The following is a 15,729-nucleotide window of genomic DNA, read 5'->3' as shown; positions in this document are numbered from 1 at the left end:
AATTTTCTGAGGAACCTCCAGACTGATTTCCAGAATGATTGTACCAGTCTGCAATCCCACCAACAATGGAGGAGTGTTCCTCTTTCTCCGCATCCTCGCCAGCATCTGCTGTCACCTGAGTTTTTGATCTTAGCCATTCTCACTGGTGTGAGGTGTAATCTCAGGGTTGTTTTGATTTGCATTTCCCTTATGACTAAAGATGTTGAACATTTCTTTAGGTGTTTCTCAGCCATTCGGCATTCCTCAGCTGTAAATTCTTTGTTTAGCTCTGAACCCCATTTTTAATAGGGTTATTTGTCTCCCTGCAGTCAAACTTCTTGAGTTCTTTGTATATTTTGGATATAAGGCCTCTATCTGTTGTAGGATTGATAAAGATCTTTTCCCAATCTGTTGGTTGCCGTTTTGTCCTAACCACAGTGTCCTTTGCCTTACAGAAGCTTTGCAGTTTTATGAGATCCCATTTGTCGATTCTTGATCTTAGAGCATAAGCCATTGGTGTTTTGTTCAGGAAATTTTTTCCAGTGCCCATGTGTTCCAGATGCTTCCCTAGTTTTTCTTCTATTAGTTTGAGTGTATCAGGTTTGAAGTGGAGGTCCTTGATCCACTTGGACTTAAGCTTTGTACAGGGTGATAAGCATGGATCGATCTGCATTCTTCTACATCTTGACCTCCAGTTGAACCAGCACCATTTGCTGAAAATGCTTTTTTCCATTGGATGGTTTTGGCTCCTTTGTCAAAAATCAAGTGACCATAGGTGTGTGGGTTCATTTCTGGATCTTCAATTCTATTCCATTGGTCTATCTGTCTGTCTCTGTACCATTACCATGCAGTTTTTATCACTATTGCTCTGTAATAGTGCTTGAGTTCACGGATAGTGATTCCCCCTGAAGTCCTTTTATTGTTGAGGATAGTTTTAGCTATCCTGGGTTTTTTGTTATTCCAGATGAATTTGCAAATTGTTCTGTCTAACTCTTTGAAGAATTGGATTGGTATTTTGATGGGGATTGCATTGAATCTGTAGATCGCTTTTGGTAAAATGGCCATTTTTACTATATTAATCCTGCCAATCCATGAGCATGGGAGATCTTTCCACCTTCTGAGGTCTTCTTCAATTTCTTTTTTTTTTTTTTTTCGGAGCTGGGGACCGAACCCAGGGCCTTGCGCTTCCTAGGCAAGCGCTCTACCACTGAGCTAAATCCCCAGCCCCCCTTCAATTTCTTTCTTCAGTGTCTTGAAGTTCTTATTGTACAGATCTTTTACTTGCTTGGTTAAAGTCACACCGAGGTACTTTATATTATTTGGGTCTATTATGAAGGGTGTCATTTCCCTAATTTCTTTCTCGGCTTGTTTCTCTTTTGTGTAGAGGAAGGCTACTGATTTATTTGAGTTAATTTTATACCCAGACACTTTGCTGAAGTTGTTTATCAGCTTTAGTAGTTCTCTGGTGGAACTTTTGGGATCACTTAAATAAACTATCATATCATCTGCAAATAGTAATATTTTGACTTCTTCTTTTCCGATCTGTATCCCCTTGACCTCCTTTTGTTGTCTGATTGCTCTGGCTAGAACTTCAAGAACTATATTGAATAAGTAGGGAGAGAGTAGGCAGCCTTGTCTAGTCCCTGATTTTAGTGGGATTGCTTCAAGTTTCTCTCCATTTAGTTTAATGTTAGCAACTGGTTTGCTGTATATGGCTTTTACTATGTTTAGGTATGGGCCTTGAATTCCTATTCTTTCCAGGACTTTTATCATGAAGGGGTGTTGAATTTTGTCAAATGCTTTCTCAGCATCTAATGAAATGATCATGTGGTTCTGTTCTTTCAGTTTATCTAGTGGATTATGTTGATGGTTTTCCGTATATTAAACCATCCCTGCATGCCTGGGATGAAGCCTACTTGATCATGGTGGATGATTGTTTTGATGTGCTCTTGGATTCGGGTTGCCAGAATTTTATTGAGTATTTTTGCGTCGATATTCATAAGGGAAATTGGTCTGAAGTTCTCTTTCTTTGTTGGGTCTTTGTGTGGTTTAGGTATAAGAGTAATTGTGGCTTCCTAGAAGGAGTTCGGGAGTGATCCATCTGTTTCAATTTTGTGGAATAGTTTGGATAATATTGGTATGAGGTCTTCTATGAAGGTTTGATAGAATTCTGCACTAAATCCGTCTGGACCTGGGCTCTTTTTGGTTGGGAGACCTTTAATGACTGCTTCTATTTCCTTAGGAGTTATGGGGTTGTTTAACTGGTTTATCTGTTCCTGATTTAACTTCGGTACCTGGTATTTGTCTAGGAAATTGTCCATTTCCTGTAGATTTTCAAGTTTTGTTGAATATAGGCTTTTATAGTAAGATCTGATGATTTTTTGAATTTCCTCTGAATCTGTAGTTATGTCTCCCTTTTCATTTCTGATTTTGTTAATTTGGACACACTCTCTGGATCCTCTCGTTAGTCTGGCTAAGGGTTTATCTATCTTGTTGATTTTCTCAAAGAACCAACTTTTGGTTCTGTTGATTCTTTCTATGGTCCTTTTTGTTTCTACTTGGTTGATTTCAGCTCTGAGTTTGATTATTTCCTGCCTTCTACTCCTCCTGGGTGTATTTGCTTCTTTTTGCTCTAGAGCTTTTAGGTGTGCTGTCAAGCTGCTGACATATGCTCTTTCCTGTTTCTTTCTGCAGGCACACAGCGCTATGAGTTTTCCTCTTAGCACAGCTTTCATTGTGTCCCATAAGTTTGGGTATGTTGTACCTTCATTTTCATTAAATTCTAAAAAGTTTTTAATTTCTTTCTTTATTTCTTCCTTGACCAGGTTATCATTGAGTAGAGCATTGTTCAATTTCCACGTATATGTGGGCATTCTTCCCTTATTGTTATTGAAGACCAGTTTTAGGCCGTGGTGGTCTGATAGCACGCATGGGATTATTCTATCTTTCTGTACTTGTTGAGGCCCGTTTTTTGACCAACTATATGGTCAATTTTGGAGAAAGTACCATGAGGAGCTGAGAAGAAGGTATATTCTTTTGCTTTAGGATAGAATGTTCTATAAATATCCGTTAAGTCCATTTGGCTCATGACTTCTCTTAGTCTGTCTACGTCTCTCTTTAATTTCTGTTTCCATGATCTGTCCATTGATGAGAGTGGGGTGTTGAAATCTCCCACTATTATTGTGTGAGGTGCAATGTGTGTTTTGAGCTTTAGTAAGGTTTCTTTTACGTATTTAGGTGCCCTTGTATTTGGGGCATAGATATTTAGGATTGAGAGTTCATCTTGGTGGATTTTTCCTTTGATGAATATGAAGTGTCCTTCCTTATCTTTTTTGATGACTTTTAATTGAAAATTGATTTTATTTGATATTAGAATGGCTACTCCAGCTTGCTTCTTCTGACCATTTGCTTGGAAAGTTGTTTTCCAGCCTTTCACTCTGAGGTAGTGTCTGTCTTTGTCTCTGAGGTGTGTTTCCTGTAGGCAGCAGAATGCAGGGTCCTCGTTGCGTATCCAGTTTGTTAATCTATGTCTTTTTATTGGGGAGTTGAGGCCATTGATGTTGAGAGATATTAAGGAATAGTGATTATTGCTTCCTGTTATATTCATATTTGGATGTGAGGTTATGTTTGTGTGCTTTTCTTCTCTTTGTTTTGTTGCCAAGATGATTAGTTTCTTGCTTCTTCTAGGGTATAGCTTGCCTCCTTATGTTGGGCTTTACCCTTTATTATCCTTTGTAGTGCTGGATTTGTAGAAAGATATTGTGTAAATTTGGTTTTGTCATGGAATATCTTGGTTTCTCCATCTATGTTAATTGAGAGTTTTGCAGGATACAGTAACCTGGGCTGGCATTTGTGTTCTCTTAGGGTCTGTATGACATCTGTCCAGGATCTTCTGGCCTTCATAGTTTCTGGCGAAAAGTCTGGTGTGATTCTGATAGGTCTGCCTTTATATGTTACTTGACCTTTTTCCCTTACTGCTTTTAATATTCTTTATTTTGTGCGTTTTGTGTTTTGACTATTCTGTGACGGGAGGTGTTTCTTTTCTGGTCCAATCTATTTGGAGTTCTGTAGGCTTCTTGTATGCCTATGGGTATCTCTTTTTTTAGGTTAGGGAAGTTTTCTTCTATGATTTTGTTGAAGATATTTACTGGTCCTTTGAGCTGGGAGTCTTCACTCTCTTCTATACCTATTATCCTTAGGTTTGATCTTCTCATTGAGTCCTGGATTTCCTGTATGTTTTGGACCAGTAGCTTTTTCTGCTTTACATTATCTTTGACAGTTGAGTCAATGATTTCTATGGAATCTTCTGCTCCTGAGATTCTCTCTTCCATCTCTTGTATTCTGTTGGTGAAGCTTGTATCTACAGCTCCTTGTCTCTTCTCTTGATTTTCTATATCCAGGGTTGTTTCCATGTGTTCTTTCTTGATTGCTTCTATTTCCATTTTTAATTCCTTCAACTGTTTGATTGTGTTTTCCTGGAATTCTTTCAGGGATTTTTGTGTCTCCTCTCTATGGGTTTCTACTTGTTTATTTATGTTTTCCTGGAATTCTTTCAGGCATTTTTGCGATTCCTCTCTGTAGGCTTCTACTTGTTCTCTAAGGGAGTTCTTCACGTCTTTCTTGAAGTCCTCCAGCATCATGATCAAATATGATTTTGAAACTAGATCTTGCTTTTCTGGTGTGTTTGGATATTCCATGTTTATTTTGGTGGGAGAATTGGGCTCCGATGTTGCCATGTAGTCTTGGTTTCTGTTGCTTGGGTTCCTGTGCTTGCCTCTCGCCATCAGATTATCTCTAGTGATACTTTGTTCTGCTATTTCTGACAGTGGCTAGACTGTCCTATAAGCCTGTGTGTCAGGAGTGCTGTAGATCTGTTTTCCTGTTTTCTTTCAGCCAGTTATGGGGACAGAGTGTTCTGCTTTCGGGCATGTAGTTTTTCCTCTCTACAGGTCTTCAGCTGTTCCTGTGGGCCTGTGTCTTGAGTTCACCAGGCAGGTCACTTGCAGCAGAAAAGTTGGTCTTACCTGTGGTCCCGAGGCTCAAGTTTGCTCGCGGGGTGCTGCCCACAAGCTCTCTGCAGCGGCAGCAACCAGGAAGATATGCGCCGCCATTTCCGGGAGCTTCCGTGCACTAGGGTTCCAGATGGCGTTTGGTGTTTTCCTCTGGCGTCCGAGATGTGTGTGCAGAGTGCAGTCTCTTCTGGTTTCCCAGGCGTGTCTGCCTCTCTGAAGGTTTAGCTCTCCCTCCCACGGGATTTGGGTGCAGAGAACTGTTTATCCAGTCTGTTTCCTTCGGGTTCCGGCGGTGTCTCAGGTGCAGGGGTCCTGCCGCTCCTGGGCCCTCCCCTACGGGAACCCAGAGCCCTTATACAGTTTCCTCTTGGGCCAGGGATGTGGGCAGGGGTGGGCAGTGTTGGTGGTCTCCTCCACTCTGCAGCCTCGGGAGTGCCCACCTGACCAGCCGGTGAGGTCTCTCTCCCACGGGGTTTGGGAACAGAGAGCTGCTGCGGGCTGGGATCCGCGGGTGTGGGACTTCCATATCCATGCTTTATTCCGAGAAACTGTAGCTATGTTCCTTTTCTGGAAGGGAAGGCTGTTTTATCAGATTCAATTAAAGAATCTGATAGGGAACAATTGTTCTGGGTGTTCTTGTTGGCCTTGTGTAATCACAAGATCCTTCAGGAAGAAAGAGGAGTCAGGAAAATGTATCTGCAGAAGAAGTCACAGTGACCGAGTGTGGGACAGACACAACCCATGCTGGGGCTTAAAGATAGTGGACCAATAACAATGACACTGGGCCGACTCTGTAAGCCAGGGAAAGGGGGGTGGGGAATGAGTTCTCCCCTACAGCCTCAAGTACAGGAGCTCAGGTCTGCTGACCCCTTGATCATGTATTGAAATAATACATTTGTAGTGTTCCAACCTATTCAATGCATGGCAATCTAACACCTATAAAGGAACTAAGAGACATAGCTCCTACCATAGCCACATGCCTTACCACAGCCTTGCCTGCTCCTGTCATAACCAAATAGCCGCTTTCCACTTTAATCCTCCCATGGATTATAATAAGTTATAATTTATTAACTTATTTATAATAAGTTATTAATTATTAATTTATTATGAAATATTTTGTATATTTATATATTATAATCTATTGTGAAATATTCTAATTTAGTATAAAATAATTGTAAAATTATAATTTATTAATTATTTGAGAAGACATTCCCCATTAAAATTCAATTGAAACTCTTCACAGAAATTGAAAAAATATAAATTTTATATGGAAACAAAAATGACCCAGGATTGCCAAACTAATCTTAAACAACAATAGTAATAATTTTAAAAAAACAACTTCAGGAGATGTAAACATACCAGATTTCAACTTATACTATGGAGCTACAGCAATGAAATCTGTGTGTTATCAACTTAAAAACAGACACATTGATCAATGGAATTGAATTCATAACCCAAATATAAACCCACACTCCTACAACCTCCTGGTACTTTTTTGACAAAGAGGCTTATAATATAGTATTGGGGGAAAGGCATTTTCAAAAAATGGCGCTGGTCAAACTGGATAGCTACATGCAGAAGAATGAAACTGAATCCTTAGCTCTCACCTTGCACAAAACTCAACTCCAAATGGTCAGGGACCTCACCGTAATCAGATACCCTGAATCTGATAGATGTGCAAGTAGGGGATGGGCTTGAATTCGCCCGCACAAGCAAGAACTTGCTGACAGGAGCCGACACAGCTCATAAATGGGATATCATGAACTAAAAAAATTCTGTTCAGCAAAGGACCCCATCACTTGAGTGAAGAGGCAGCTACAGAATGGGCAATCATTTTTACCAGCTATGTATCCCACAGGGGATAAGCATCTGACATAGGGAAAAAAACAAAACAAAACAAAGTATAAACGAATTTTAAAATAGAGCAATGAACCTAAAAAGAAAATTTCCTACTTATGTAGAGTGTATTTTAGTTACACGCAGTCCCTCCTCGCATGGCTCGCCCACTCCCTGAGTGAAGACTGTGATCACCAGTGGCCACTGAGGACCTGGGGCTGTGATTTCATTCTTCATAGCCTGAGCGGCCTGCAAAGGATATGAACTAGTAGTTTGCTACTGATGGCCACCTAGCCTGAGATATCCCTTTCCTTGTAACAAAGCCTTTGAGGGGTTTGTGGTTTTCGTTGGTGGTGGTTTATTGCTATAGTTGTTGATGTAAAAGTTGGTTCTATAGAACCCAGCATGACCTCAAACAGAGAGAGAGAGAGAGAGAGAGAGAGAAAGAGAGAGAGAGAGAGAGAGAGAGAAATCTTCACCAACATATTGACACAGGAAGTTCAGGCTCTCAGTAGTTTCCCCTTCTACTTAGCAAAGAGTAACATTAACGCATTACTATAAAAGTAACGTTCTTGGTGTCTGGCCATCTGCCTGGAAAAGTAGGCAAAGGTTCATTTTTCACAAAGATTTGGGGGAAGCGTTCTCGGGAGAGAACAGAGGCACCAGTTAGTTGGTGGAGGAGGGGACAAGAGGAACCAGCCATGCAGCAGTGAACCAGCCATGCAGCAGCGAACCAGCCATGCAGCAGCGAACCAGCTACGCCGCCAAGGAACGGTGGCATCCGCTGATCCCACGGGAGACTCCATGGTCATGTGGTCCTTCAGAAATGTAACAGACTGAGCAAGCCCCTTATTTTCCATTTCAGTCCATCATTTCTTTGCAAGTGATCATTTGCCTACAGAAAGAGGCAGCGTCCTTTGGCCCCTGGAGGACAAAGCAAAGCGATCAGATCAGGTGTGTGCGCCATCAACGTCAGCCTCCATCTTCACTCCCTATAACCGGGAGAGCAAAATCGAGGCTACATCGCTGCGTTCCCAGCTACTATACAGCGTGGGGTTGCGGTTTGTCTGTCTACTTCTACTGCACTAGCCTTTCTGCCGGGTTTCAAAACAGTAAATAATTGGAACAAAAATCTGCCCTAGTACTGACATTTTTAAAAATATGATTCAAAGAATCTAAAGTGATGCTGGCACCAACCTTTCAGTGCCTGCCAGGGATCTCTTGAATAAAGGCCTCTGCTGCTTGAGAATCTGGCTTCCGTCTCAAAACTCCACAATGGAGGAAGGAGAAAGCTGGCTTCTACAAGTTCTCTTTCAATATGGGGGAGGAGCGGTGTTAAGAAAGGGAGGAGATCGGGCTGGAGAGATGGCTCAGCCGTTAAAGGCTAGGCTCACAACCAAAAATAGAAGAAAGGGAGGAGATCGGAGAGGGGAGACTGGGAGAGGGGGGAAGAGAGGAGAGGGAGGAGAGAGGCATACAAAGTAAGCAAAGACGATGTTTAAAACATTAACAATAGCAAGCTGAGCACCAGTATTCACCTCTCTCACCTTCCTGACCACAAATGAATTGTGACCAATTAGCTTCCTGCTCCTGCCTTAGTGACACCTCCACTAGAACGGTGGTCAGTACCTTCAAACTCTGATCCAAAATAAACCCTCCCTTCCTTTAGCTGCTTCTGTCACGTATGTTGTCAAGCAGCACACTAGAGAGCAGACTTGATCCCAGCAGCCATGATGGATCCACTAGCAAGTAAGTACTAGGGTCCAGACTGCTTTTCTTTTCGCTCTTAGAACACCGGGACCGTTGTCCATTTTAATATCCTGTGACCAGGCCAGAACACTAGAAGGCTATTTAGAGACCACCCCTATCCCCAGTTAGTACTTCTTGCTCATGGGCCTAATCAAATTGCTTATATGAAAATTATCAATTTCCTTTCTCTAGTTTCCACGACTGGAGCTGGGGGTGTGGATAAAACACATCTCGGCATGTCCGTGACCCAGAGTTCAACCCTCAGCAAAGAAAAAGAAAAGCAAGGGAGGGAGGGAAGAGGAGAGAGAGAAAGAGTAGAGAGGGTGCTCCAATTACCATCTATGCAAAGCCAACACCTCCACACAAACGAGGGTGGGGAAAGATAACATTGCTGAAACAGGGGCAGGCATTTTCATAACCATAGCCTTCCTCACCTTCGTACACTCTAACAAGGCATTTGAATATTCGCTTTGTAGGAGAATAAAATAGTAGACACAAGTAGATCAGTAGCATCAGAGACTTGACATGGTCACCTGCATAGCTCCAAATCTTGCTTCTTTTCTCTTGGTTCATGTTGTTTGATTGGTCCGTACTCTCTCCCAAATTCCCTGGACCCAGAAGCTTAGGGATTCAATTCATTCTCCGCTTTTTCTACCCCGTTTATGCCATTGTCTCGAGACACCTTTGCACGAAAAGCAAGGTGATAGATTCTATTCTGTGCACAGCCGATCATCTCCTGAGTACTGAGTTTCAACATTCATTGTTTATCAGCTGCAATCGTTCTGTGTCAACTTACCACATCTACACAGAAATCTCGTATATCTTAAGAGGCCTTTCCCCCAAGGAAGTTGTGGGTCCTAGCAGGGTGTGAGCATCGTACCCCGATTGCATAGTTCAGGGGAGCTCTCCACTTGGACTGCTGTTCTAAGTCTGTGGAAACCAGTGCCCACGCCCTGGGCAGAACGCTATGCTATCTCTTGAAGAGTTGGGTGGAAAACCAAACACTGATTAAAGTCTATCCCCTGTTTTTCGTGTTTGTGCTGCAAACCTTCAACCACACCCCTTAAAGAAAAATGATAATAAAATGTGGAAACGGGAGGTGATGACACACTTGGCTGCGATAGGTGGATTAAGTAGATCTGGTCTTCAAGAGTTGGAATGGAGCCATATCCACTCCACCACTGACTTGTGCATAGATAGGACAACTTCCTGGAGGGATACACTCCTGGGAGGAAAGATGTGAACTGGATTGTTCGGAGATGAGCTATTTCTGTCCTAAGCTTGTCCCTAGATGCTAGACTCGATGCAAGGTATTTATTCAAAAGCTTGTGTGGCACACTCCTGACAAGTGTCCACTCCAGTCCACCTTGCTAGCCCCTCCACCATTTTCTGCTTAGTTATATATTGGGGTTCTCTAGAAAAATGGAACTTAGAGAATGGAGGTCCAAGATTCCAGAAGTTGTTCTGGCCAGGAGGCTGGATGTCTCAGCTGGTCTTCATTATATGCCAGAATCCTGAAGAAGTAGGCTCGAGTGCCAGCGCTGGGGTAGACTTGCTAGTGAGACCTAGGGCAAGCAGGCAGAGAGCAAGCAAGTTTCCTTCTTCCGTGTCCTTCACAGAGACTGCATGCAAGGCGTGACCCAGATTAAAGATAGATCTTCCCACCTCAATATATATATATATATATATATATATATATATATATGTATATATATATATGTATGTATATATATATATATATATATATCCAGAATAAAGGTGAGTCTTCCCACTCAAAGATGATTTGATTAAGAAAAAGCCCCTCACAGGTGTGCCCAGGTGCTTGGGTTTCAGTTCATTCCAGATGTCATCAAGTTGACCTGGAAGAATAGCCCTCACAGTTATACATGATCAGCCATTTTTCTCTAAGACAGAAATTAGCCCTGTACTCGTCACTATCTGCCCTGGGATGTATAAGACCAAGACCGAATGTTACCAGAAAAATTTGGGGTCCCCTTTCATGGTTCCTTGGCCTCATTAATAAAAGAATTTAGAAAAGGACTTGGAAGGAAGCCTGAGGACAATTTTTCTTAGAGGGAAAAAAAAAAACAGAACAGGAAATTTGAAGTGGCAGATCCAAAAGAAACGAAGGGCAAATAGCTAACTGATACTTTTTAGAATAGCACTCATGACCTGTCTCCTCTCAGCTCTCCTCACCCCACCCCTATACTAAACCTCTCCAGCCTGCGGGCTTCCCTTTCCCCGGTTCTTCATTCCTACATAACCCTGCCATTCTGCCCACATGCTCTCTCGGCCTCCTCTCTTTTGGTTCCCCTCTCTCGCTACCCCACTGCCACCTCCTCTCACGGTCCATTTTACTCTAGTAGCTATGTTCAGCGAACTACTTTCTCTCCTTGCTCTGAATGATTCCAGATGCCCATAGCTGAACTCTTCTCCGTGTTCATAATAAAAACCTTTTCCTCAACCGTGCCTGGCAGCACCTACCAAGGGGAAGGACATGGAGGCAAAGAGAGACAGCCTATGGAATCAGGGTCTGGGAACGATGCCATATTCCTCAAAGGATTATCAGCAAACTGTTTAGGGTGGAAGGGGGCGGGGTTTTAGAGAAAGGTTGAGAAAGCTGAGAGTGTCATGCAAATGTCTTAGACTTTGACCACTATCAGAAAGAAAAAGAGATAGAGATGTAGGATGATGTCACAGGTGAGGCAGGTACAGGATAGTAGGAGGCCTGTCATTGGAGGAGAAGGAAGGATGGGCGGGAGAGAAGTTTGAAGGAAGAGGAGGAGACTAAGGGAGAGGGGAGAGAAGAGGGACGGAGAGAGGGGAGAAGCCATGGCAGGTGATGTTAAGATTCTGCTCTGTGTATTTACAGGTTGTTATTAATGTTCCTAAGGGATGGATGGTACCGGGCTTTGTATGTTTAAGTAGGCAATTATATCTTATCAATTGGGTCAAAGATTATTGTGTTGTGTGTTCTTTTATGTGAGGGTTTGGGTGTAGGAAAGTTTGCGGCTGGGCTGTGTCTCCGCCAAGATATCTAGCAGATATCTGGGGCACCGCAGTGAGGACCTAGCAGGGTAAAAGACAATTACTCTTTTCTATTTTATATATTTTTACAACAACATAGAGAAGGCAAAAAAGACAAGTTATGCTTTTCTGAGTTTGGGGGGAGGGGGAGTGAGCAAGCTGAACGGCAGTAAATGGTGTCCTAGAAGATGGGCTTCTGGAAAGGATTAGTACAGTATCTCATCAAAGGGATTCATTATCTTTCCCACCTATTTAGAATGTCGTTAGAATAATCTTTAGGATCGGACTCCTGGCCAAGTCAGGAGCAGATCAAAATGTCTTTCTCCACCCGGGAGCATAGATTGGATTCTTTTGAACCCTGGGGAGGGGCAGTTAGAATGTTTTCTTTCTAGGGTTAGGAGAGAAGCAAAAGCCAGTATCCAAAGACAGCCTCAAAAGAGAACCCAATTCTCAATGCCCGCAGTGCTCCCAATCTCTGTCTAGACAGTTAATACAATGCCCGCTTCCCCAGGCAATCTTGGTTTTTCCACAGTCTGCCACGTTCTCTACAACAAACAGGGCTCTCCACATAGGCCAGGCTGTTCCATTCTTAGTCAACCACAAGTGATTGCTTGAGTCTCACTTCCCTTCCTGAAGAGTTCGCATGTTCCTCCCTGTCTAAAACAAGCGCCAACCACATCTGTTCAAATCCTTTCCAGCCATTAGACCCAGGCTGGTGGCCTCTCTCTGGCTGCATTGTGCCTAGGTATCTCTGACCTCATCAGTTTCTTAGAGTGTTCTCTGGTGCACAGTACACCCCTTACAGCAAGTGGCCACACGGTGGCCCAACGTGGGCCCAGTTTCCCCTGTCTTGTTTTGGTTTGCTGTTGTTGTCATTTTGTTTTGTTTCCTGGTTTTTGTTTGGTCACAAAACAAAGACTGATAAGAGATTGATGGCTTTAGAAAGTCTGGGAAGAGAAAGAAGGATTTAAGAGTTTCAGAAGCATTCCCAGTGGTATTCAGCAACCATGGTGCTATTGTTTGTGGTGATCCACCCTGACATAGGCTCAGTTTTGCTAAACCACTCTCAAAAACTAAAATTTCTTCTAGCTGGATGGATATTTCTGATTAATTGGAGTGTAATGTGAATTTTTCTTCATGGGGTTGTGTTAATTATCTAGACAGAGTTTTGTAGCCTTGTAAACTATAAGGAACATTGGGTAAATAGAAAACTACACATACATAAACCGAGCCATTGAGGAAAATATAAAGCACATACGTAAATACATGCATACATATACATTATACATTTACATGTATACACATATACCACCCAAATCATGCACATACATACATTCATACATATACACACATAAATACAAATACAAACATGCATACACAGGTTTATCTATATACATATGTACATTTACACATGCATAGTTATAGACACATATGCACAAATACCTATATACATATAATTCACACATACATATATACATACATGTACCTATACATAAAGACACATATTCACATATACACATGCATGTATATACTATGTACACACATACATACAAATACATATGCATACCCAAGTGCACACACATACTATGTACACATATTTTTACATACACATACACATAGACACACATGTGTACATATATGTATATGACATACCTATTTTAAAATATACCTACACAAAGGCACACACATACATATAAACATATAATGTGCATATATATCTACACACACACACAGTAAGTGCGGCCCCTTCTTTTGTTATAGATCTGGGGTTTGCTTTAGGGAGTGGCTGTTAAATGTCATTATTGTGAAGGAAGGTTATGGTCATTGAAGGTCATTAGACAACAACAGAAATGAATGAGTAGTGTAGCTTAGAGTGGGTGCTGAAATGAGTGATCTTCTAAACGATTAAAATTTGTGTGTGTGTGCGCCTCTGTGTGTGTGTGTGTGTGTGTGCACACATGCACACACCTGTGTATGTTCATGTACACGCATGCTCTCATATGTGAAGGCCAGAGAACAACTTGTTAGAACTGGTTCTCTCTTACTCCTATGTGAGATTTGGGGACCAAATTCAGGTGGCCAAGTATGCACTGAGCTATCTCCCCAGCCTCCTTCAAGGAATATTTGAATAATACCAGAAAGTAATGGTTTTTAATTTATCATACCATTTGGTTTGAATCCAATTTTTGTTTCTAAACCCAAAGTAAAGTTTGAGCCAATAGTTACTTTTGGGTCCAAAGATGCTCCCAAAATGGCACTGCTGGTGACAGTGTCTCTTAAAGCCCCAGGTCAAACCCAACAAAGTGTATCTGCTCAAAGACCCTACTGACTGTCACATAAGGTCTCCATTCTCCACCATTTTGCTCCTCTCTCTGACCTTGCGAGGGACAGCCTTAGCAGTCTGATCCTCAATATCCTTTCTTTCTAACCAAGGAGTGGTCCATTGTAGATTCACTGTGCCTTTAAACACACTAAGTATTTTTGTTTTATGGGGAAAAAATGTCTCCCAAATGCCTCACCCTTAGGGCCATCTCTAGTTCTAACAATGGCATGAGTCTGAAGGTCAGTCCATGGGAATGTCATTAACCTAACCTTTGCCAGTTTGAACTTCAAGTGCACATGGCAGCCCCATCTTCCCAAGACTTAGACCGTGAGCTGTGCCAACAAGGTTGCTGATATCCAAGAAGGTCGTGTTGTCATCAGAGAAGCCTGTCTTGAGAGACAACTCGCATGGCCAAGTTCAGGAAACTAAATGTATCATATTTTTATTTCTAAAATAACACCCCAGAACGTCTTTATTTACAGTTGTTTAAAAAGAAACAGTCATAAACGCATAAATCGGAAGACCTGGAACAGCATCGTGTCTGTCTCAGGAGTAAAGAAGCTAAGACCCTACAAGCCAGGTGGGTTTACTCTAGAATTAAAATAGTAAGTGCACTGAACATCTGCCCATTGCTCATTCCCGATCTCTGGGAAACCTACCATGGACAAACAGCAAAGAAGATACAGGACCTCTCACATTTGACCACCAACTCCACCACTGACACCGAATCTAACCTGATACTCCGCCCCACACCCCCAGGATCCCTTGGGCACGGGGCATGTCTGGATCCAGAGCCACAGAGAAGCCTAGGGGTGGGGGTTGCTCTGAAAGTGGACAACCCCACAAGCCGCCCGCCAGCCATGGGCTGGCCAAGGAAACAGTACGATGATTTGCAACTGGATCGTGAAACTTGCTGAGGTAAACGAAAAGTCAGCCTTTCTGAGGTGAGAGGTTGCAGGTCAGTCTTTTTAAAAAGCCCGTTCATATCCACTTCATGCATAGGCTAGTTTTCCAGCTTAGGGGCTGCTCCTGGTGGGAAGAGGATGTTACTTCATTCCAGGGACCTTTGTGCATCCTTCTCTCAGAGCCCTCTCCATCCCAGCAAGCAAGGCATGTCTGCAAAATAAGCATCCAGGACAAGAAGGCCAGAACACCTGTTAGTGCAAAGAACTGTGACCATTTCTTGACAATTTAGTTTGAACCACACAGTAGTCAAGGGCAGTGAGTGATTCTCAACCTGCCGGTAGGGAACCCCTTCAGAGCTGGACGACCCTTTCACAAGGGTCACACATATCAGATATCATGCACATTAGATAATTATATAATTCATATCAGTAGCAAAATTACAGTTCTGAAATTTCAGTGCAACAATTTTATGATTGGGAGTCACCACAACATGTGAAATTGTATTAAAGGTCCGCAGCATTAAGAAGGTTGAAAAACTACCTAAAGACTATACATGGACTGACCCTGGACTCTGACCTCATAGGTAGCAATGAATATCCTAGTAAGAGCACCAGTGGAAGGGGAAGCCCTGGGTCCTGCTAAGACTGAACCCCCAGTGAACTAGACTGTTGGGGGGAGGGCGGCAATGGGGGGAGGGTTGGGAGGGGAACACCCATAAGGAAGGGGAGGGGGAGGGGGAGGGGGATTTTTGCCCGGAAACCGGGAAAGGGAATAACACTCGAAATGTATATAAGAAATACTCAAGTTAATAAAAAAAAAAAAGAAGAAGAAGAAGGTTGAAAAACCACTCTTCTAGAAGAATTATTTTCTTTATTCCTTACACCATCCTGGGAGGGA

At 42.5% G+C, this 15,729-nt stretch overlaps 1 protein-coding gene across 1 annotated transcript in view; it reads right to left on the bottom strand.

The window, feature by feature from the left end:
- Positions 1-14,342: 14,342 nt before the first annotated feature.
- Positions 14,343-15,729, bottom strand: part of Adgrf4 (adhesion G protein-coupled receptor F4) — a 30,976-nt gene continuing 29,589 nt past the window's right edge. Inside the window, 1 exon segment of the mRNA NM_001399351.1 lies at positions 14,343-15,042. The gene's annotated coding sequence lies outside the window, so the exon portion shown is untranslated.

Source organism: Rattus norvegicus, chromosome 9 (assembly GCF_021556685.1).
Source record: "Rattus norvegicus strain SHRSP/BbbUtx chromosome 9, alternate assembly SHRSP_T2T, whole genome shotgun sequence".
NCBI classification, from domain to species: Eukaryota; Metazoa; Chordata; class Mammalia; order Rodentia; family Muridae; genus Rattus; species Rattus norvegicus.
This window is presented reverse-complemented; position numbering and strand designations above follow the sequence as displayed.